The 5,195-nt window shown below is 35.5% G+C and overlaps 1 long non-coding RNA gene across 1 annotated transcript; it reads left to right on the plus strand.

Annotated features, from left to right (window-relative positions):
- The first annotated feature begins 393 nt into the window (after window positions 1-393).
- LOC126745801 (uncharacterized) lies at window positions 394-2,609 on the plus strand. The gene is made up of 3 exons (XR_007663683.1): window positions 394-743; window positions 817-955; window positions 1,071-2,609. It is a non-coding gene; the product is annotated as an uncharacterized LOC126745801 (long non-coding RNA).
- The last annotated feature ends 2,586 nt before the right edge of the window (window positions 2,610-5,195 follow it).

Raw genomic sequence — 5,195 nt, forward strand, 5'->3', positions numbered from 1 at the left:
AATTAATAAACGCGGCTACTGCCTGCCCTACAAAACACGAAGAAAGATAGTGTCCAGGCACCAGTTAATAATATTCGCGACTGTGGCTTGCCCTACAAAACATGAAGAAGGATAGTGTCCAAACCACAGTTTTAAAAGTTTATAAAGCGAAACGGAATCAATATGAATATTCTAATAATTAATCACAGATAAAAACTCACAGCGGAAACATAAAATACCACCGTCTTCCAAGCTTGTAAAAATGGTAACTAAAATATCGTAACGCGGATAATTTTACGATAATTTCATTAATATAACCCGCTTACTACCTGCCCTACAAAACACGAAGAAACATAGTGCCCAAACCACAGTTTTAAAATTAAATAAAACGGAACGGGACGGAACGATATCAATAACAACGGATTCGATAAAGATCGTAATACGCGAGCTTGGAAGCGGCCGGTCAACTGTCAACAGGTGGCTCTTACCTAACCCAATTCACACTGTCAACGTCAAGGCAAATTTAAACGTAAATATTGAAAATTTAACGGTATTGAAATATGGAAAAATTACTGGTACTTCGCTCGAAAGGTATGGTACGACCTTACTGCAACGAATGTGAATCCTTGGTGGACCTGGAACCTTTTTATACCCATCGCAGGAATTTGGATGCCGACGACTCACGAACATCCTCGGAACCAATCGTTGAATAAAAATGCAATTGGGAAAACTTAAGGAAAATAGAGTTTTTCCTCATAAAAATGGTACGGATTTATAGGCCATGACCTTTTATGATAAACAAACTTAGTTTCAGCTCTCAAAACCGGGTATTTCTAGGTGAAAACAGCGGGACAAAAGCTGGCCACATGTGTACAAGAAAACCGGCTTTTTAGGAAAACCGCGGGAAACTGAATCATGATTTATATTATATTTTGACACACCGGGCATACCCCTTCATTTAACAGGGCTTCCCAAGGTAGGTAAACCTTGAAACTTGCAAAATAGAACATATAAACAATGCAACAGCATGAAAGGAAAATTTCATGAAAATAACCGGAAAACTGGAAGCATAGTGATGAAAACTCTTTCAGTTTTAGGCATTTGTGGTTCTTTATTATCCTAAGAATAACCAAGGGTGAAAACAGTAAGGCCAGAGACTACAACATAGTTAACGGAGAACTAGGCATAACCTATAAGAAATCAAACCTTTCCAGGATACTATCAAGCTAGCAACCTCTTTAAGTTGGTTTCTTTATAAATGTTTAGAATTATAAACCCCTCATGACTCACAGGTAAAGCTTAAAATGTATCTTTTTGTTATGTAAATTATAAATTTAGAGGTTAAAATGTTAACGGAGCACAACTATCTAAGTTATCTTATAAAAGACTGCCTGGGCTTACCCTTATTACTATAAAATAAAGACAAAATCTTGTAACTTCGTTACAAGCTGAAATTGGTATTAAAACTGTTTATAATGCCACTGCCACACCCAGAGCAAATGGACAGGTAGAACGATACAACCGAACAATTTTATCAGCGTTGGCAGCGTCTGCTAATAACGAAGATGTTTGGGATCAGAATACTCCACAAATTCAATTTGAAATTAATGCTTGCATTAACGAAACTACGGGGAAAAGTCCTCATGAGTTACTTTTTGGGTATAAGCCTAGAGGAGTCAAAGATGCATTTTTGACTAACGAAATCTGTGACTTACATGCAAAAATCGATGTTGCTAAAAATCGGCAAGAAGCAGCCGAGTCTACTGAAAAAAGTCAGCAAAAACAAAAGACTCTTTTTGATGCGAAATGAAAATCAGTTAGTTTTCAAGTTCATGATTTGGTCCTGCTTCAGAAAAAAAATATTATCAGTGATGTAAAAAGCAAAAAGCTGCTACCCAAATATGATGGTCCATACAGAAAAAAAAAGTCTTAGATCATGATCGTCATGTGGTAGAAGGTCTACCCAGAGAGGATGGATCGAAGAAACGCTATGTTGGGATTTGAGCAGTAGATAAAATGAAGACGTATAATATCCAGCAAGAAGATTTTGAGCTTTTACCCGAAGATGACGGCAAAAAGTCGCCTTACGGCAATACGTGCCAAGGTGAAAAGTCACCTACGGGCAATACGTGCCCAGGCGAAGAGTCGCCTAAAGGCAATACGTGCCAAGGTGAAAAGACACCTGAGGGTAATACGTGCCCATCGGGCGAAACGTCGTCCAATGGCAATACGTGCCAAAGCGAAAAGTCGCTTAACGGCAACACGTGCCAAGATGTCACCAAAAACGTTGGTGTAAAACTAAAGAAAAAGTCCTCTAGAGTCTTAGACTCTTTTAGAAATGTGGCATCAGCTGGAAGAAAACCAGTACGTGATCAAGGTAAAAGTACTTCGATTGAAGATGCTGATTTCGGGAAGGATCTAAAACTAAAGCTTATTAAGAAACGTTCAGCGTAGAATAATTCTCGCTGGGTGATTTTAGAAGACTAGTTTACTAATATTATGTTATTGTTCTAGGTTAACGGTTGCTGGAAGACAGCAAATGACGTTTCGAGGCGAGACTTCGGTAGCATTGGCCGACTATAAGCAACTTTGGCGACGGCGGTTCACCGCCTTATTATTTGGTTTGAGGTTCTGCGTCTAAAAGATTATAAAAAGAAATATAAGAGTTAGTCTATTTATTCGTTTGCAAAAGACCGGAATAATAATTAGTTTATGTATTTGATTCGGGCGTTTTATTTAAGGGTATTAATAAACATAAAAATATTTATCATTAAAAAGTACTTTGAGAAAGTGTTTTCAGAAGTCAATTATCTTTAATAGCATAAAAGTTATGGCTAATTACCGAAATCGACCAAATTCAAGAAACGCCCCCTAGCGGCCAAACAGTTTGACATAGTAAAATTTTCATAACTTAATTTTTTTTTTTACAAAATTTGAGCTCATGACATATAAGTCATTTTTTTTCCATCTGTTCGGAAAATACGAGTTTTCTGTTAAAACAGTCGAAATCGCACCTTACCTTGTCTTAATCTGACGCGTTCAAGTTTTCCTAAGGATCGTTTTTTTACTAATTTGACGGACTGCTGTTAACGCAGGCCTCTATAATAAGGATCGTTAACGTAACGTAATCATTAACGTAACGATACATTATAGGGTATGAGGTTACTTCACATATGATTTTCTGACGCGCTCAACTAACACGCAAAATCCCCGCTTGGGCTCCCCTACTATTAAATTACACATTAATACACAAATAGGAAATTACGTCAGTTATGTTCGAATTTTGCAGTTTATATAGCTCTTGCAGTAACCGAATCTTTAAAAGAATGGAACTTGCATTTTTTTATTATTTGTAGAACACTTGTACAAGTTACGCCTGTGACAACGGCCAATTATCTGAATGTAGCTACTATTTAGAGATCAGCGATATTTCACTATCGGTAATTTTGTCACCGTGATTTGTAAATCGCCAATAACGGCGGTGACTGAAATATTCATATCACGGCGATCCGTGATTTCGAGATACCTGTTACCGTTTCAATAGTGTATAATGTCATGGAACGACTTCAAGCTAAATGCGTATGACGTATGAGTGATGACTGATATTTTTACAGCTTTTAACCACAGCCCGGCCAGTTGGACCGCCACCAGGCGACTCCTTAAATGTATAAAAATACAGTGATCACGGTCACCGTTTAAAATAACGGTGATTGCCGAATCACGGTCGCTAATCACGCCGTTCATTCTAAATCACCGGATCGCTCATTTCTACTATTCATCATCATTTTCTCCAATAGTGCTTTATCCGTGGGTTTAGTGAGTACAGGAATAATAAGCAGCCTCTTTTTATTATAAACAGAGCTTGTTTCAAGAAATTTAGCTATCTATTCGCGAACACTTGAATCATATGTCACAAAATTAACTGACCTCTCTAAATGTGAAGCACAAACGCGACAATTGCTTACTTACTAAAATGAGCCCAAATTATTTGCAAAATATAGCGCAGTCTTGTGAAATAATTTACTTTGACTAATACGGTAAATTTTGGTAGATTTTTGTATTTTTTGCCAAACATGTTTTTTGGTATTTTAAAGCTCCAGTTTCTCTAAAAGCGTAGATCGATTACAAAAGTTATAGAGAATTAAAAGTATTTTTTATAGTCAACATCAGGCGTGATTTATTTTGTTATGTGTCAAAGAACCTGCCTAAATTTAGAATTAATTTTAGTTATTTAATATTATTTTCAGCATCTATCAATGAACCTGACAAACAATTTAAATAGCAGGTGGTAACATAGTTGGGACAGGTAACAAGCAGGAGTTTTGACAGGTTAGTGAAATATACTATAATAACGAATTATTTAACACTTATTTCGATTTAAAAAAAAAACTAGGAAATTACATCTCCACTTAGAGGTTTTGCTATATTTTCGGCGGTACGACTTGTATCCTTCAAAAACAAATTTGGCGTATTTTTGTATTTGCTGCAATGCCAATTTTGCCGAAAAGTCCTTTTCTACCCTATTATACCTTGCAGTAGATTTTCGCTATACATATGTTATACAATATCTAATACGCAACGTAATCTGAATAGATAAATTTGCCTCATTTGAATCGCACTTGTCACGATAAAGCCGAATTTACGCTAAACATAAAGGTCTGCTGAATAATCCCTTATCGGTTAGTTTAATTTAATGTTTTATCATGCCATATAGGGTTTTCGCGTGACAAGAGACCTATATTACAGATTTACACTTCACCATGAATTGCTTCTATTTTATTTTTATTAGTATGCTGATATAACCCCTTAAAGTTACAAGGCGCCTGAAATATATTTTATAAATAAAATCATATACAGCGATAGAGAAGGTAATGTGATAGACAATAACTATGTAGAAAGAAATTATATTTTTATTCTTTTAATTTGTATTAATGTAATGTAAATAAATATACAAAAAATTAAGAATTATTATTCGTTCTTATTTAATGGTAATTTAAATAATAAGCCCAATGTAAAAATAATATAGTAAATAATAATTAAGTCTTCTTAGTAGAGGTTTCTCGAATGAGTCCTGTAAAAGTGGTCCCTATATTATATGATTATTATGAGCTACTTCTTATTTATATTAGTTGTTAAAGTCAGCGCGGTTTTCTTGGAAAATCTCAAAAATTTCATCCACGTATCGTCTGATGAAATATGATTAAACAGGGGGTCAT

This window comes from Anthonomus grandis, chromosome 16 (assembly GCF_022605725.1).
Source record: "Anthonomus grandis grandis chromosome 16, icAntGran1.3, whole genome shotgun sequence".
In the NCBI taxonomy this organism is placed as follows: domain Eukaryota; kingdom Metazoa; phylum Arthropoda; class Insecta; order Coleoptera; family Curculionidae; genus Anthonomus; species Anthonomus grandis.